This window comes from Pinus tabuliformis, chromosome J (assembly GCF_031772625.1).
Source record: "Pinus tabuliformis cultivar Carrire ecotype Pingquan chromosome J, CPIR1, whole genome shotgun sequence".
Classification (NCBI taxonomy): Eukaryota; Viridiplantae; Streptophyta; class Pinopsida; order Pinales; family Pinaceae; genus Pinus; species Pinus tabuliformis.
Window position 1 is genome coordinate 375,355,293 of NC_142295.1, and position 20,338 is coordinate 375,375,630.

Genomic DNA, 20,338 nt, shown 5'->3' on the forward strand with positions numbered 1-20,338 from the left:
ATTAGCTCATTGACTTTATTAACACTCTCGAATATGAGACACTTGCAGATATGAACTTACCAAATAGAGATGATTGATTCTATTATCCTTTTATGATAAAGGAGAAACAAAAATGCCTCTTATAGATGAAGGATGAGTTTCAAAAGGACAAGGAGGTTATTGATAATTTCAGAGTTGAATGGAATTACTTAGGATGTTTTGGTGTATCGTCTTTTTAGGGGAATGAAAACTGGTTAATATCGGAAGAAGAGTTTCTAGAAAAATTAAAGACCACCCAACAGTATCTCATACGCCTTTCCATTGTTAATGAAGAGTCCATTTCTCCATACTTTGTGATAAATTCTTTATATAGGGATTTTAATATATCCGTTCTATTGGATAAATTGATATAGAACCTTCCCATGAGCCATTATCAACTTAAATCTTAGTTAATGGTGACAATCACCAAATACAAGAAGATATCGTGGTTTTTGCTAGCAGATAGGGACAAAATTTCTAAAGTTAAGAAACATTTAAATTGAGACGTCATCTTAGACCAAGCCAAATCTACTACACAAGTAATTCCTCCAATGTAGTCAGTGGCTAACAAACTCAAGGAATGGGAGGAAGCAGTTTTTGATGTTACTCAATTTCCTAAACCCAAAATGTGAGGAGCTCAAATTGCATCACCAGCTACCACATCAAAAAATCCCAAGGCGACCAAGTTATCTGTCAAAATGAAAAAGTGTTCATAAAGGATTTCTTGTAATTAGTTATTTAAATTAAAAAGTTTATTTATTTTAAAAGAGAGTTACTTTTCCAATAGTTATTTTAACCTTTTATAAATCGCCCTTTTTCTCATAATGAGGGGTCGATTTTGGATGAATTACAAGACATATTTTTTAAAGAGCTATTTTTTGAAAAAAAATGTAGCAAGAAAGGCTCAATTTGACTTTAGCCTTAGTCAAATTGAAAAAATTGAATTTCCACATTAGCATGACAACTTGGAGCCAGTTAACTTGTGTGACATGTCTCTTGTCACTCAGTTAGCTAAGTAAGTTTGATTTAGAGGGCTTGGAGTTCAGTTATGCATGTGTGATTGCTAAATTTCAGTAATCCAATTTAGTTATTTTTAGTTGTATTCAGTTAAATGACCTCTAACTATTGTTGGATTCAGTTGAAGGTTAGTTGAGTAGTGGGAAGACAATCTAACTCACAGATTTGTTAGTTAATTAATCATTAGCCCAAAATATATAATGCGTGCAAGGAATTTAAGTTCCTCAGTTGAAGTGGAGATGACAAGGTAGTAGGCTTGGTGAGAAAATAATTGGCTAAGTGTTGGCCAGAGTTTGTCATTGAGCGAAGACAACAATTATTCTATTGAAAGTTGAGCTGAAATCTGGAGCTAGCAATTCCAATAGTTTTTCTATTCATCTAATTAATGCAAAGGGGCTTGAGGGGTTTTTCCCAGTTGGGTTCCCCTAGAAATCACTTTGTATTTATGGTTTGTCTTATTGCATTTCTATGCATGTTGTTCTAACTTGTGGTTTACATTCCACAAATCAGTATAGTAGAATTGTGTCTCATGTTTACATGTTGAAATCTTGAGGAGTTTCAATTTCTATCAAACTTATACATGGTATTAGAGACTTGAAATCACATTAGAACCAATATTTCAAAATTATCTCTCAACAATTTCAAAGTAGTAACTTCAGTGCAACACTTTTTCTTTAGGATCGGAAGAATGACTTTTAACGGACTAAGATTGGAGCATGCCATGGAGGGTAGCTTGAATTTCATAGACTGGAATGATTGAATGGAAGCAGTGCTCAATGAAAATGGTGTGTTAGAATATATTAAAATTGACATTGCAAAACCCTGACAGCCTAATGCACAACAATTAGCCTAACGGAAGAAGGATGTTGCAAAGGCAAGAAGAATTATTCTAGAAGGTGTGAGAGACCATGTGGTCTCAAATATCAATGGAAAAGAGACACCACTTTCTATGTGGAAGACATTGACTGAGTTATTCCAAAATAGCAATGACCATAGAAAATTGGCCTTGAAAGACAAACTTAGAAACATTAGAATGCAGAAGAATGACATTATTCTGCAATATCTCTCCAGGTTTACACAAGTTTGAGATGAGATTAGAGGGGTTGGGATGAATGTAGAAGAAGATGACCTAGTGAGCCTAGCTCTTCGAGGCCTTCCAAAATCATGGCACGGTTACCAGGACTCTATGAATGGAAAGGAAAAACTACCGATTTGGGAAAGGTTGTGGTTTGATTTTGTTCAAGAAGAGTTCAAAAGAAATAACCGGGATGGAACTTCATCCAAAGTAGAAGATGAAGATAATTTTTCCTTGGTTCAAAAGGGGAAGAAGGGAAGAAGACCCAAAGAAAACCTCACTCCAGCCAAAATAATGGCAAGAAGAAAGATTTGAGCAAGAAAAAATGCTTCCACTGCCAAAAATACAGGCACTATGAAACTAAATGTCTGCACAAGAAGTCTACCAAGAAGCCTTCAGCAGGAGCATGAGGTGAAGCACTAGATTCAAAATTCGAATTAGGCTTCACACTAATAGCATGCATAACCAACATTGTTATGGGGAGTGTGTGGTACCTTGATTCCAGTGCCTCATTCCATATGACAGGGTGCAAGGAGTTTTTCAGTAGCCTGGACGAGAAGGATCTCCATATGCATATCTAAATGGGGCATGATGGGAGGTATAGTGCTACAGGAATTAGTATTTCCATCTTTGAGAGGGAGAAAGCCTCTCCTCTTTGCCTCAAATATGTTATGTATGTACCTGGGTTGAAGAAGAACCTCATATTTATAGCATTATTGGAGGAGAGAAAGCCTTTCTGAGACACATAGCTACTGGGAAAGTGAAGTAGATCGGGGTTCGAGTGAAGAAACTATACAAACTTGATGTGGGAAATTGCACTACATTGAGCAATAAGGCTAAAAAAGTGAAGATTCGAGATGTTGGCAAACTCTGGCACATGAGATTGGGTCATCTACACCATGGTTCCTTACAAATCATGCATAAAATCACCACCAACCTTCCTCGAGGCTCCCTTAACCAACAGGATGTCTGTAAGAATTGCACATTAAGGAAATATGTCAAATTCACATTCCATGGCCAAGATAGCAGAGCAGATGCAATCTTTGAGTGAGTCCACTCTGATGTTTGTGGACCTGTATAGCGGCTACAACCACCCTCCAAAATTTTGCCTCAACTTCGTTTTGGAGCCTCCCTACCAACTTTTCACAGTAGCTTGTCTTGCTTCGTTAAGTTCACAAGCTTCAGTGTTTTTCTTGCACAAAGGCAACATGTCGATCACAGCTCGATGCATTCCCCTCACGAGCCGTTCACCTAGAATTGGTCCAATTATAGGCTGAGAAGCTCCCCCAAGAAATTGTGTAATTCTGGAGGGAAACCAGCCTTCCTTCCAGAAATTTCACAATCCTAACTAGCAGCCTGTTGGGCTCCACAATTGCATAATTCTGGCAATCAACACTCATAGTGAAAATTGCGCAATGCCTAGAATTTGAGCAAGTTTGGGAAGCAATCAGCTGCTCTACCTAGAAATTGCGCAAATCTCCTGGGCAGCCAGCCCATCTCCCAGCCAGAAATGTGCATTTTCTCCCAGCAGTCGAACAGCCTCTCGCATGTGCAGCTGAGTTGACTGGTTCCCTCTGGGACCAAGAAAAACAAACTTACATGCATGGGTTGCTTCTCCTAAGGCAGCATGCAAAGGCATCCCTTGTTTCAGGGATCTATTTTCGGGCAGTTGGAGGTTACATGCAAGGATCACTTCAGAAACCTCCCAACAAGTGTCGCTTTCCTTAGATTTGTGGCATGCACATCACAACCTCGATTTTATCAAAACTCATTAACCGGACACTATAGATCTCATTCCTCACATCAAACTTGCAGCTCTAGCATCCCACATCACATCTAGGAGTTGTCAGCACACTTATCTCATCTCTTTTTGGGTAAGCCCGATTTCCATGACTTGTGTTGCATTTTTGTCGCTTTTTGTGTTTCACTTTATATGAGCATTGTCTGCTTCATTTCAGTGAGCGCATACTGTCATTTTGATACATACTGTCTTGTACTAGCAATGTTTCAGTTTTCGTTGCTATCTCACTGTTGTCACATGTTGGGTTGTGTTATATTCTTTCCATGACTAGCCCATGTAGTTAACCGGAGGGTTAGAAGGGGGGCAGAGCCCCCCCTTCGTTGCGTCGATTGCATAGCAAGGGGGGTCATAGGGGGTTTGAGGGGTGCAGGTAACCCCACTCTATAGGGTCTGGGGCAATGCCCCAAAAAATTTTGTTTTTGGACCCTATATTAAGTTGGGCGGACCTACCTATGGTTTTGTGCATGATTTTTTGCACATGGTTTTGGACGCGATGGTTTTCAGTCCATGGTTTTTGATGCGATGGTTTTCGGTCCATGGTTTTGGATGCTTTGGCATGTATAAATATGTATTGAAAGGAACATAATGAAAAATCAAGCTGGTAGTCTCGGTTTTTGGATCCAGGGGAAAATCTCTTTGTATATGTGTTTTATGTGTTATGCTCTCGCATTGTTTATTTTTTGTGTTCTAGAATTCGTATGCTGGTAATTTTTGTACGGGGTTAAAACCTACATAGCATGGATGAAGTTGTTTTCCATGAATGGTCACCGATTTGGTGACTCACCTCACCCACATGCATGTTGTTCCATTTTCTGAATCTATCATTCACTGTTTGCATGCATGATCATTCACTTATGCTTACACTCAGTATCACCATGCATTCACACTCACATTCGTGTTCATTTGCCTATCAGCGAGTCTCGGCAACCTTGGCCCAGACTCTGCCTTCACTGAGACAGCATTGCATAATCTAGGAAAGGAAGGCTCTGTCTTCCTCTCCAGAAATGTGCATTTCTTCCCAGGAACTGTCCTCCAGGACTACTTTTCACATTTCTTAGGGACAGTGACTGCTGGCCCAGAAAATTGCGCAATGCAGTCACTGAGCCTACAGCCATTGCTAGCTGAGATTATGCATTACACAATTGTAGCAGTCAGCAGCCCAACTAGACTGTGCATTACGCAGTTCCAGCAGTCAATCAGTCTCCCAGTAGCCCAGACTGTTCCTTGCACAATCTTAGCAGTTAGTCTCCCGACCTCCCGGCCAAAATTGCGCAACCTTCATGATCAGTCACACAGGTATGTTGCAAGTCAGTTCTCAAGTTCATTTTGGTTTTCTACTGACATATTTCTTTCCATGAGTGTTTCCATATCTTCAGATATTGCAGGTGTTCATATGCCTCTCAGTAGTGTAGGTACAATGGTTTCCAAGTGAGCAGAGTCGAAGACACCGTTCAGAGAACACCTGGAGATGCAGTCGATCAAATGTCTATGAGCTTGCCTACTCATGAAGATATCAAGTTGTTCATAGACAAGGACACCAAGATATGACAGCAGCAGCATCACAGCGAGAAACATCATGAACAATAGCTGAAGGCAGCATACCGAATGAAAAGAATGCAACGAATGCAAGAGGAAGGTTGTTGACAACACAGAGGCAGAACAAAGTTGCAAGCTCAAGTAGATCCACTGATGATGAAAGAAAATTTGGAGACTCGAGCTATGAGGTGACAACACGACATGATGATCACGCGAAAATAGAGAATTGAACAAAGAAGGAGTTGAATGTGTTGAAGCAGCAACTCAATGAAGAACATGAAGTTGCATGGACAGACGAATGAATTGTAGCAGGAACAGGAACAATAGTGGGCGCAACATGCACTCACGGATGAAATTACGCCTGTACAAGTTATATATCTATCCCAGCAGCTAGCATGGAGCAGACATGGTGAGAAGTGTTGTTGATTGCATGCAAGGGATTCAGCAGCATCCATGTCATTATGCGCAGGCATGCGATTCAACTCATTCAGCACACTCACCAAGGCGAAGACAAGAAGCAAGTCCAACTGGAGCTAAACATGTACTTCGGAAAGTTGATGCACATGACCACCAACACACACTTGAAAATTAGCACAGACAATATGCATCAATGTGTTGTTGGTTCAGCCACACCCGAGAAGACCATGCGCATGTTAGCGGATGAGTTGGATGAAGGAGCCGAACCAATGCACCGGTTGCAACAGAGGCAAGAATTCTCTTCAGCAAGATGTCACCATGGGGTGCATGCACACCATCACGGATGACCAAACTTGGCATCATCTCACCACCTTCACCATCACAAGCATGTCAAAGGGTTGGTCTCATCACAACGGACTGAGTGTCAGTGATGTCTTGCATGGCTTGCTCAAGCCATGTTGTCTCACATGAGTACATGTGCATTGTAATATAATGTCATGTCAAGTGTAAGTCAAGTGTCAATAGTTGGATGTAACAATCATAGAGTAGATGAAGAATCATGAGGGTAGATGAACTGTCACAAAGGGGAATGTCAAGGATCACCCCGCCCTTTGTTATAAATAGAACCTCATAACTCATTGGAAGGGTTTTTGGTCAACCAAGCTTCCGATAAGACTATCTTGGAGAGAGCTTGGACAATATTGTAACATGCCTTGCTTCTCCACTGCACGAAGCTATTTCATCTCTTTGGAGGAGCAGGCAGATGTGGCTGTAATGTTCCACTATTGGGGCTAGCAAGTGTACATGGTTGTATCGTATGACTGGAACTTACACTTCTTTATATAATAAGAGCCATCATGTTTCATGCATATGTTGTATTGTATTCGAGTTGTCCTATTTACTCTAAATGGCATATGTATTTGCTTTCTTATGCATGCATGTATGGATTGTTCCATATGAGTATGTATGAATCTTTCTGAAATGTGTTGATTGGTTTAACCATCACTTTGGATTGCTAGCTGACTCACTTTCCAGCTTGTGATGTATCTTCGCTTGTGTGTTCCCTTCCCATTCGAGTACTATTACAGGTTGCCAAGGGGCACACTAATCTCAACCCACCTATGTTAGAACCTCTCATGCACCTTCATTGACTAACTGCAGTAGTCACACCCTTGCTACCAATAGAGTTATCTTACTTTCCTCTATGCGAAATCATGGTCAAGGCATTGTTATACGACCCACTGTTGGGACTCCTACACCAAATGGTCTGAGGTCTAATTGGGACTTCTTAACGGGGAGATCCCCTAACATGTTGGTGGGTCCAGCACCATCAACATTTATGGCACTAGAAGGAGGGCCATATGACAAGTTGTGCCCTCTCATCTAGTTTTGAACCTTTGCATACCTTTCATGGATTCTTGCACTCATCTCCCTCCACGTTGTTTTTTGAATCATGAAGATGTCATCATCACAGGGGAGTTTTTTGATCTATTGTCCACTTACATGTATGATGGTGAAGGCGAAGTGGCCTGGCCTGAGTACTTACATGACTTTCTTTCCATGCTTCATGAGGAAGATGGGTGTTCTGATGAATAGGCCAGCTTGTTGCTTGCATACACACTTCGTGAATCTCCACGTCGATGGCTACTTAGCCTACCAGCTGACAATGTGCACTCACTTGAGCACTTATGTGATCTCATTGAAGACACTTTCTATCATTTTGATGCAGACCATCTTGATCGAAAATTGTTACAGCAATGGAAGGCTCCGCATGAATCGATCATGGATTTTTGGCAACGCTTCCTTGACTTGCAATTTCAAGCTCTCAGGAGCCAGATGGAATTTTCCTATCTTTGGGACCGGTTCAAATATTTCCTTAAGAAATCTGACCGTCCCAAGAAGAAGCTTGAAATCAATCCTCGATCAACATTCTTCAATGAGGGAGCTGCGCAATCGCATGTGGATGCAGTCACTGTCTCGACTGACTGTCCGCCTTCCCCTCATTCAATAGCTCCACCACTGTCGAGTGATGTTGAGGATCATGCTCACACACTTGTTCAACTTTCACATCCTCCCAACATCACTTCACTCAATTTTCGCGCAAATTTGGTTGTGATTCCTTCGAGTTCTCATATGCCTTATGTTCTACGACCTCCGTCTTCGCACTTGGGTGTTCCTTCAGATGATATTGTCTTATGTTCATCCATTCCATACTCTTCACTTGTTGTGAACAAGGAAAAAGCCACTGACGGAGTTGGTGTTGCACAACCAACATGCGTTATCATTCACAAAGAGTATGAGTGGGAGCTTGAGAATCAACACTCGGCGAAGGATGACCCCCTTCCATCTAAGCCCCCTCTGTTCTTTCCTAACATCTTTGGTGAACCTTCCATCCATGATTTTTCATGTGTGTCTTCATCCATGAATGCACCCATTGTTGATCACTCGCAAGACTCACCGGATGTTGGTCCATCATTCGACAATCGAGAGGATGACTTATTCATTGAAAATCCACTTGATCTTTCATTTGTCTTTCCCAGAAATATAGAGGATGAGTTTGTTCGCTTTTCATCTACCCCTCTGTTTGATTCATCTGATCATGAGGATGTCAACAAATTCATTGATTTTTCTTATCGTGGCGGTTGTGATCCATTTACTCCCATATTTGATCACGATCATCACTCTATCGCAGTTGATCTTTTGAAGCCATCGATTTATGATGATCTATCTAACGACAAAGTTGAAACACCCAAGACTTTTGAGGCACTTCAGCCCGAGCTGATGGTTATGTCAGGTCCTTGCTGTCTTTGGGTTAGTCTCACTTCTGATCATGAATCTATTCAATCACCTCAGGCTCCTCATCACTCATCTATATGAATTGAAGATCAATCTCACACATAGATCATAATTCCTCCACTCGAACTGCATGATCCCATCGCTCATGCATTGGAGGAATATTACATTGCAAGCACTCATTCATGACGCAAGTTGTCTTTGTTTCTTTCGCTTGCTTGCATGTTATAGTCAAGAGTGTGCTTATGCTTCAAAGTTGCACGCAATGTCACACAACACTATGATAAGTCCTTTGGGCACTTTGAAACACACAGTTTGGTTGTCTTCATTGTTATATCTTTCTTGCTTGCTAGTTCACACAACTGGGTTGCTCGCGGACCAAGCCTTCACCAACATGGGTAAACCAATTCGCCAGTGGCTGCATTTTAAATATCACTTCACGTGATCAGGCCCATGCACCGTCAGTGTAGGACTAGGAGTAGTATTTTCTTTCAGATGTTTGCTTGCATGCTTGTTTTCTCACATGCTTTGTTTGTTTGCCTGTTTGTTTTCTTACTCTCTTTGCTCTCACTTTTGCTTCTGCTCTTGCTTTGCTTTGTTGTTTGTTTGTTAGTTCGCTTGTTTCGTTCGTAGGTTAGTTTCACATGATACCATGTATGACTCTTGAGGCGATTTGGGTGAAGTACGAGAGGTCTTGTACAACTCTCACTACTTGGTTATATGTCATCTTTCCTCTGTATGAAGAAATTGTTACCTTTTAGTCCGCGATACATCAAAGGAAAATACATACTATTCGAAGTGAACCTTGGTGAAAACAAAACACTTGCGTGCTAACTAGTGTCACCTTCTCTAGTCGGTTGTTTTTGGGTTAACCCTTGTCAGCTCATTCAAGTAGAGTAAGGTGAGGGGAAAAACCTTAACAGGCACGTCAGAGATACAATAAACTACTTCTCTACAAGAAAAACCTCTTCTGCTCTCAATAAGTTGGGATCCCTCTTCCACCTGTGAAATGAATAAGTGTTATACACAGTTGAAAAAATGGAAAATGAAAAATGAAAACAATGAAAAGTGAAAAAATTCAAAATTAAAATGAAAAATGAATAAGGTGAAAGAAGAGAAAGGCTTCCTCTGCAGGGAGGTGATGCAAGTAACTCTGCTAGGGAACTGACCAGGCTTGCTGGCAGCGGAGCCATGCTTGTGTTCCTATGTGACTCCGCCGGGGTACTGTCCAGGCATGCTGGCAGCAGAGCAACACCATAGATGAAACTAAGACTCTGAAAACTATACTGCTTGTGCACCAATATACCCCTCAACCCCAATTGAAACAACTATGTTTCCTTGGCTTGGAATGTGTGTCAATCGACCAAGAGCTTGGCCAATACTACATCTTACAATGAAGCTAGTGTGAAACCAAGATGAGATGAGAACTGAACAATACTTCTGGATGTGTTAGACTTTCTTTTCATGAACAAGGTCCATTCAGATAGTTGGAGTTCTACCAGTGTGTTTCCAAGTGTTGTAGCGGCTACAACCACCCTCCAAAATTTTTCCTTAGCTTTGTTTTGGAGCCTCCCTACCAACTTTTCACAACAGTGTGTCTTACTTCGTAAAGTTCACAAGCTTCAGTGTTTTGCTTGCACAAAGGCAGTTTGTCCATCACAGCTCAATGCATTCCCCTCGTAGGCTAATCACCCGGACTTGGTCTAGTTGCAGGCTGAGCAGCTCCCCCAAGAAATTGCGCAACTATGGAGGGAAACCAATCTTCCTTCCAGAAATTGCGTAATCTTGACTTGCAGCGTGCTGGGCTCCGAATTGCACAATTCTGGCAGTCAATACTCACAGTGAAAATTGCGCAATTTTCCCCAGGAGGGCTACTCTGCCAAGAAATTGTGTAAATCTCCTAGGCAGCAAGGAAAATTTTAAGGATGGAAAATTTTCTTGAAGTTTAAAACATTGGCGAATATCACTAATCCCTAATATGCAAATTATAAATGTTTATTGATATATTTGTAAAATTAATCAAATTTATAATTATTTTATATATAGTCTCTATATAATGTTGGCGATTTTTAAGGTAAAATAATTTTATATTCTAAAATTTGGGCGAATCGTCTTTTATAAAATTGGAAATTGGCGAATCCTTTTTGTGGAAAAATCATGGAAAATTAGCCCACTGGGCGAACATTAGCCCCTAAAATTTTCCATGCTAGGCAGCCAACCCAGCTCCCAGCTAGAAATGCGTATTTTCTCTCAACAGTCAAACACCTCTCACATGTGCAGTTGAGTTGACCGGTTCCCTCTGGGACCGAGCAAAATAGACTTGCATGCATGGGTTGCTTCTCCCAATGCAGCATGCAAATGCATCCCTTATTTCAGGGATCTATTTTTGGGCAGTTAAAGGTTACATGCAAGGATCACTTCAGAAACCTCCCACCAAGTGTCACATTCCCTATATTTGTGGCATGCACATCAAAACCTCAATTTTATCAAAACTCTTCAACCAGACGCTGCAGAGCTCATTCCTCACATAAACCTTGCAGCTCTAGCATCCCACATCATATCTAGGAGATGTCATCACACTCAACTCAGCTGTTTTGGGGTAAACCCGCTTTCCATGACATGTGTTGCATTTCTGGCGCTTTTTGTGTTTTGCTTCGTATGAATGTTGTCTGCTTGATTACAGTGAGCACTTGCTGTTGTTTTGATACATGATACCTTGTACTAGCACCGTTTCATTTTTCATTCCTATCTCACTGTTGTCACATGCATGGAGTTTTTTTTTACGAATGGTCGTCGATTCGTCAACTCGCCTCACCCACATGCATTTTTTTCTATTTTATGAATCTTTCATTCATTGTTTCCATGCATGATCATTCACTTATTCTTACACTCAGTATCAACATGCATTCGCACTCACATTCGCTTTCATTTGCCTGTCGGTGAGTCTGGGCAACCTTGGCCCGGGCTCTGCCTTCATTGAGACAGAATTGTGTAATCTATGGAAGGAAGGCTCTGTCTTCCTCTCTAGAAATGTGCATTTCTGACCAGGAACTCTCCTCCAGGATTGTTTTGCACATTTTTGAGGCACAGTGACTTTTGGCTTAGAAAATTGCGCATTGCAGTCGTTGAGCTTGCAGCCATTGCCAGCTGATATTGTGCATTGCATAATTCCAGTAGTCAGCAGCTAGACTGGACTATGCATTGCGTAGTTCCAATAGTCATTCAGTCTCCCAGCAACCCAAACTGTGCCTTGCACAGTCTTGGTAGTCAGTCTCCCGACCTCCTGGCCGAAATTGTGCAACCTTCATGATCAGTCACACAGGTATGTTGCAAGTCAATTCTCAAGTTCATTTTGGTTTTCAACTGACAGATTTCTTGCCATGAGTGTTGCCATGTCTCCAGGTATTGCAGGTGTTCATCTACCTCTCAGTAATATAGGTACAATGGTTTCCAAGAGAGCAGATTCAAAGACACCGTTTAGAGCACACCTGGAGATGCAGTCGATCAAATTTCTATGAGCTTGCCTACTCACAAAGATATCAAGTTGTTCATAGACAAGGACATCAAGATATGACAGCAACAACATCACAATGAACAACATCATGAACAGCAGCTGAAGGAAGCATAACGAAAGCAATGAATGCAACAAATGAAACGAATGCAAGAGGAAGGTTGTTGACAACACAAAGGCGGAACAAAGTTGCAAGCTCAAGCAGATCCACTGATGATGAAAGAAAAATTGGAGACTCAGTCTATGAGGTGACAAAGTGACATGAAAATCGCGCGAAGAGAGAGAATGGAATAAAGAAGGAGTTGCATGTGTTGAAGCAACAACTCAAGGAAGAACATGAAGCTGCATGGATAGACAAATGAATTGCATCACGAACAGGAACATCAGTGGGTGCAACATGCACTCATGGATGAAATTGTGCCTGTACAAGTTATAGATCTATCCTAGCAGCTGGCACGGAGCAAACATGGTGATCAGTGTTGTTGATCGCATGCAAGGGATTCAGCGGCATGCATGTTGATGAGCCTAGGTATTGCAGCAAGAATGCTGCAACTTCCAGGGCTACCAGCTTTACATATCAATCTGGGGTTCGTACAAACTTGGAGGTGATTGTGCTATATACACAAGTAGAAGTGAAGGTACTACCTGTTGTCACTACTCATCTGGCAAGAGACCCTAGGGGTTCCAAGCCAGACTTATAGGGTCAGAAGAAGCTTAATTTTGATGGAAGGAAAGCAAATCTATTCTAAGGGAGAGCTAATCTACTGCAGAAATGAAGAAAACAACATGAAACCCTAAATCACACCATAACCTAATTAACCAGGAAAACAGTTGGACTAAGCAGAATTGCTAAACAACACTAATCTAATGCTAACTATCTTAGTTGCAGAAGTAAAAGAGCATAAAACTATCCTAAGGTGCAGGCAAAGGAAACTAGGCAAAGTCTGGGTTCAAGTGGAAAAATGGTCGGAGATCAAAATGGTGAAAAGAGGACGTGAAGGAGCAACAACGCATAAGAACCGTTGGATCAGGCGGGTGGAAGGCAAATGAACGGCTGAGATCGGATCGCAGTAGGGTACGTAGGTAGATGGGCGAACATGGTGAACTAACAGGATGGACGGCTGGGATTATATCGCGTGGGTGGAGTCAGGAGATGGACAGATAGGATTCATCAGCAGATGGATAGTGGAGGTTAGGTCGTGGGCAAAAGGAACGTGCGGAAATGGTATCGGGTGAAGCAACAACCGTCGGATCAGGATACAGATCGACAACGGAGATGGGAGCGCTCAAAGGCACGTACAGAAATGGGGGAGTGGGTTTAGAGGGCAGTAAGTGGGATATCACGTGCCCTTAAAGCTGTAAGCAGTGTTGTAGAATTTCACGCGATTAGCCTCCCCGGCTGACACGTAGCACGGGGAAACCGCTCATATCGCGTGCCCTTGGCCGGATAATGGTCGGACTAGAGATCCACGCAATATCGCATGAAGGCCGTTGGATCTAGAAAGGCAGATCTACGGTGGGGAATGGACCGAGCAGGTTGGTGAGCGGGTGTGTGATAGCTGTTGGATCAGCTGAGGTAGATCGACGGTGGGGATTTAAAGGGAAAAAATTCAAATGCAAAAAGGAATTTGAGCGGTGATTGGTCAGTTTTGCTGTGTAAAGCAATTTACCGGCAAAAACTGTTTAAACATGAATTTAACAGCTTTTGCTCAAGCATTTCGTGTTGAAGGGGAATGACATGGGAATGTGAGTGAGGTCTAAATGACAGAAAGAGAGCGAATCGAGTTGATGACTATTAAAGGGGCAAAGTGACAATGAACTCAGTGACTGTTTTTAAACAAAAAACCCTTTGTGAAAACCAAAACCCTGTGTTTTTGGGGTTGTTGCAGGGTTTCTTCCTCACATCATGGTCCCAGAGGGAGGAGGTGAGGCCAAGACACCTGTGAGCAACCTTGTGGATCTTTTCTTTGCTACCAGTCTAATTGAAAGCATAAATGAAGCAAACTAAATCACAACTAATTTGTTCTACACTACTGTAATGAGACTGCAACTATTCAAGCAAATGAATAGAAAATAGGAAGTTGCGTAAGTACATGAACAGGAAAGCCATAAATCTATGCTGAACCACTGTAATGAAAATGCATCTATTTAACCAAATGAACAATCAAACCATGCATCTATGCTACTGCTGCAATGGAAATGAATTGCTTAAGTAAATGAACAGAAAACAAGAATCTAAGCTAGGATAACAATACAATAAAGAGGAGCTTTGGCTGCTAGGGTTGGGCCCTAACCCAAGAGCTTCAACCCTATGATTTAACTTAGTGCTAGCTCAAATAAAAACTTATCTTCATTATATAAGAATTGTATTACATCAAACTATTACAAAGCAGAGTTCCACAGTGAAAGTTCGAATCCTGACTAGCTGACTGACTACTGTCTAACTAACTAAAAAAAAACTGAGGTCCCAAGCCTCTCTATTTATACATCTGAAGTCTCAACGACTTCCCTCAAAATTAGGGAGGTACAGCTCCCAACTTAATGGTAACTTTTCCTTTCACTTTCACTAGCTCAGTTGCCTTCTAGTAGGGAGGCTACTTGTACTTCCACTTGCTTGGTTGTCTTTTAGTACTCCTGATTTGGTTGTTTGTACTTTTAGCTGATGGAGGGATATTCAAATGGATGGGCAGTAAATGAGGAGGATTTACCTCCTGTAATTCCTCTCCCTTGTCCCATCTGAGTTTTTACCAAGGTCTTTTACCATAGTTCCTTGCTTTTACCTTTTATCCCTGCATTTCCCTCGCTTTTATCCTTTATTCCTGCATTACATGCACATTAGACCACGAAGCAAAATATCCAACTCTAACTCATCTCATAAGCAAAATATAATCAAAAGTATGTAATAATTTGTGAGAATAGATGGTTTGACTAAGATAGGAGGTGAATTAAGGCCAATTAAGGCCCATATAATTACTCAATGATGAGACTCATTACCACCCCCTACTGAAAGTGTTGCTCATCCTTTGAGCAACTTAGTGGCTTTGGTAGCCTCTCTAACATCTCATGCTTCTGCTGTGGTCTTTTCTTCTGGTTTATAGCAACCTGCTTTCCTTTCTCCTTCTTCCCACTGATATTCTTTGATCTTCAAGCTATGTGGCAGTGTTTTCCATCTCCTTTAGTAGGCATGTGTATTATCATTTCTTTAGTAGCCTAAACATATCCTCATAATTATTGTTTTAATCTAAAATTGCATCCATTTTTCTCTGAGATAAGGAGCATAAGGTTTAGCTGGCATTCTATACTGGACGACCTTCGAGGAGAGGCTGGCTATACATGCTAGTTGGTTTTTTTGTTCTTCCCCTTTTGTTTCAATGCCTTCTACCTCTCTTTTTTTTCTTGATTTCTTCTTTTTGTTGTTCTTGCTCATCTCCATCGGTTTCTTGCTTCGTTCCTCCTCTGTTTCAACATCATCCTCCTTGTGTTCTTCTCCGTCATGTCCCTCTATATTAGTTTCTTCCTTGTCCATCTCATCCCCATCTAGCTCTATATCTTCTTTTTCTTATTTTGCCTCCTCCTTACTGACAGAAGGACTAACACCATAGATGAAGGTTTTGATGTCATCCTCTACTGGTAAGTCATTGAAGATTGTCCATGTTATAGGGATCCTAAGGTTTTGGAGGGCATAGCATTTTTTAGAGGAAACTAGCCACCTTTTTACTTACAAACCAACTACCTCTTAACCTTTACAACCTTTGATCAAATGATGCAGATGAATGAGTGAGTAGGATACTTACCTGTGGCCTTAATTCCACACTACAAGTGTCAAAGATCAGAGGTGTTGTTGATGGTCATTCTTCTTCCTCCTCTGTTATCTACTGATGGTGTCTGTGACTGCAGATATGATGTTGTTGCTATTGTGTAGTCATCTTTCTTCCTCCCCTACTGTCTGTTGATGGTGTCTGTGAGGATGATGCAATGAATGGACAGAGGGAGTAGGAGTGTGTGTGAAGGCAGGGATGATGATAATGGATGAGGTGAGGGGTCCCTGTAGAAAATACAATTTTCACCTGAATTGGAGCAATGAAGTGAAAAACAATGGAATTTATGGAGGGATGCATGGTAAGGAGTGGAGGAGATGAACATATGTGAGGAAAGGCCCCATTTGGATCTTCTCTTTGCTCCTTGATTGTCTTTCTCGTCCTCCTACAAATAAAAACTATGTTTTATTATTAGTATTATTATATTTTTTTGAAAAACACCTAGGCTGCCTCAGAGAGGTTTTCACCCTAGATATTTGTCCTAGGCGCCTCAAGGAAGGTTTTCACCCAGAGATCTCCTTTTTCTTTCCATTTTTCTCATCCTTGGGCTAACTCATGGAGGTTTTCAACCAAAATATGGGACTCAAGTGCCTCATGGAGGTTTTCACCTGAATCCTTATTCTGTTTTTTCTTTGTCAGTGACCTGATGAGGGAGGAGCTGAAACTTTCTGCACCATCATCACTGTCTTATTGATGTTGTCAATGAACTCTTGTCTAGATGAAGGCCTCTTGTACAATTTCAATCTCTATCCATTAACTAGTAATGGAATGGCTTCTTCATCTATAGTCCTAATTCGCACTAAACCATTGTCATGGCATCTTTCCACCACATATGGTTTGAGCCATCTTGTTCTTAGCTTTCCCTTGAAGTCTTTGTACCTTGAATCATACAATAATGCCCAGTCTCCTTCTTGAAATAGATGATGTTGTTGGGGCCTCCACCCCTGGGGTGGGGTATTCCACTGATGTTGTGGCTGATTGTAAGGTTGAAATGACTGGTTGGGTGGTTGGGAATGATATTGAGATGCATAGGACCAAGGATGGGGTGTAGACCAAGAAGGATGAGCAGGGGGTCCCCAAGAAGGTGTAGTTGTGGTTTGGTTGGGTTTGTAATATGCATGGGATGATCCTTGCATACCCTACTGGTATGGTCTAGGCCCAGGAGCTCTCCTTTGGTTAATGTAGCAAAGCTGCTTAGTGACCCCTTCAGCTCCTTGATATACAACTTTGAGTCCAGGTAAGGAAGGGCACTTGTCTGTGGAGGGATTTTCTTCACAAACTGTGCAAATCTCAATACAGTTTAATGAGCATTCATTCCTAAGATGCCTCCTGGTGCACCTAGGACAAAAGATGGCCAAGGCTCTCTCTACTTCCTCTTGCTTCCTTCTGATATTCATGGTATCCAATTGCAAGGCAAGGGTTTGCAGCATCTCACTTTTGAAGTCCTCCAGCATATTTCCAATTTCACCCTTGATGGATGAGTTGGAAGATGAGGTACTAGCCATAGCTTGACTACTTCTACCCTTATTTCTGGTTGCCCTAGAATGGTTTCTAAAGACAATCTTGATGTCCTCATAGGGTAGTTGCTAGATATCTCCTCCTTATAACATATGTAAGGTGTCTAGGATATCCTCCCTTACTCCTCTAAGTAGGACCAGCTTCAGTGACTCATGGTCAAGTGTGCACCTAGCCCTTCTGTAACTGAGCTGGAATTTCTCTTCGTAGTCCTCTAGGGATTCATCATGGCCTATGGTCATCCTAAAAATCTCATCTTTAGTGTCCTTTGACCTATAGTAGTCCCTATATTTGTTGTTAAAGGTATGCTGCATCTGAGCCCAAGTTTTTATGTTATCTCCAGGTAAACCCATGAACCAATGCAATGTTGCATCCTTGAGGGTAGATGGAAACAGTTTCAACTTGTTATCACTCAGGTTGTCCTTAAGCTCCAGAAAGGATATGGCCAAGGTAACCACAAACCAACTTTGGACAACAAGTTCTAGCCCACCTGCAGTCAGAGAGGGCTCTCTCTTTATTATTTAGCTTTATTTGAAAGGATTTTAGGCTAGCTATTGAATTTCGGGAGTTTTTGTTTTGATTTTGCTGGGAAGATTGATGTTTTCAGGTAAAGAGGCAGGTATAGTGTGAAAGTTTCAAACCATTGGGCATGGAGTGAAGGAGTAAAACTACTGGTGCGTTTTCTTGGTCACAAGAGAGGTATGGAGCAAGGTAACTGCGCATGAAACAATGTTTCAGGTTTAAAGGATGGAGTGAATGCTAAGTAATGAGAGGAAGTTAAGAATCTCTCAATCATCTTAACAGAGGGAGGCAATGGGGCTCTACCTAGGGGCAGTAAAGAATCCCTAGATAATTGGCAAACACAGGTGAATTAGGGTAAATATGAGCCAGAAGGAATTCATATTCATTACCAATTCATTCAGATGAAAACATAAAGAAACAACAGAAATTGAGCATAGAGTGTATTTAAACAAGTTCTAGGCTAATCTTTCTTTCTGCTATTTAGATAGTGGTAAACAATGAACAGAGGTAAGATGCACTTATTGTTTCATGCTGCAGTGCAGGAATTCCATCTTTCAGTCTCTAGAAATCATTAACAACACATCAGACAGTGTCTTCTCCAAGCTTTCAGCAATCTTTGATTATAGAAACAATCTCAGGTATACAGTGCGAGTCTCTAGTGAGAATTATCAATCGACCAACCCTTAAAACAGTACAGAGGGTGGTATATATAGGGAAAACTCTCCTAATTTCCTTTATTACAACCTGACCTAAACAGGTCTGAGAAATGATTACTTTTAACCTAATCCTATCCAGAAATAAATGTAAGAAAATATCTTGAGCTGCGCTGAGGGCAGCCGTATCAAAACTGAGTAAATGTGTTGTCCTCGATGGCTTGGTGCAGTGTTTCTGTAATAACTGTGCATGGGCTTCTGCTCCATTGTAGTTCGGTGGCTTTAAATGCTTTAACTGTGATTTGAGAGCTGGGATGGGCTTACACCTCCTGATTTGACTTTGTTGGCTGCCATTCAATGTAACCTGCTTTGGGAACTGAAGGTCTCCATTAAAAAATTTAACTGTTACACTTTGCTGCTTCATCTCTCATCTGATACTCTTTGACAAATGAATTGGGTTGCGTCTCTCCTCCGCTGGGGGTCAAATCACAAATTAATGGCCGTTGTTCGGCCCTCTGTTTCTTTTAGAAATGTCTTCTGATCCTTTCTTCATGTTTCGCGAAGAAAGCGGGTCATTCGGCACCTTTTGGGCTTGCTGGGGGCTGCGCGATGAGGGGTTTTCCACTTCGGCTCATTTCCCGTAGCCATGCACGATTAGCGCTAGGCACTAATGGCGCTAATCGAAAATGAAAAACTGCCTCAGAAACTGATTCCAGGCATCCTAAGCACGATTTTCGCCTTTCGCTCCAAAAACTGATGATGACGTCAGCATGACGTAAGAGGGTGGGCCCTGGTACGGCGGATGACGTTAGCATGATGACGTCAGCATGTACAGTGGATGACGTGGAAGGGACATGGTGGCAGTGACATGGCAAGGGTGACTCGGCAGGAGGACGGCGTGTGCAGATGATGTGGCGAGGTCCTAGTGCAGTGGTCAAGGGGAGGAACAGGCGGTTTATGGTCTTCGTCGGACCACCTTTGGTACGGGGGCGGTTTCTGTCAGAGCGGCTCCGACGCAATAGAAAGCAGACGTGCGTCCTCCTGTACGGGGAGAAAACCGCTGCAATATCGGAGGCTAACGTCCGAATGCAGGGGGCGCTCTGAAATCGGCGAGAGCCGTCAGATGGGGAGGGGCGGATCGGAGGGCTGACGGGAGACGGAGCTGGCGGCGGAATAATGGATGGGCGCGCGAATATGCGAATTTTAATATAGCGCGGGCGGGGGTTTAGACTTAGGAAATGTGGGTTAGGGGTTATTAACAAGCGGGGGAGGTCAGTTTAATGTTTTAATAAGACTTTTAAACAATAAACTTTGGGAAAATGATTGTGAAGGGGTAAAATTGTAGGGTTTTGAGGGGTAAAGGGGTGAATGAGGAAGGTTATTAGCCTAACCAAATGTTAGGCTAATCCCAGGACACAGAAGGCTAATGCTGGGTTCCAGATGAACTCAGCATTTCCAAGACTTTGATAAATATGGCTATATCGCCAAGGGATGGGAATATATACATAGGGGAGTTATATAGTGCTTTTAGTAAGGGAAGGGGAAATGGTGTAGGGAGTTAAATAATATAGTTAGTAATTAATATGGAGGTGACCAGAAAGCACTAAGGTAGGGGACCTTAGGCCATTTGGGGGAATAGAACTTTGTAAAAGAAGAATGAAA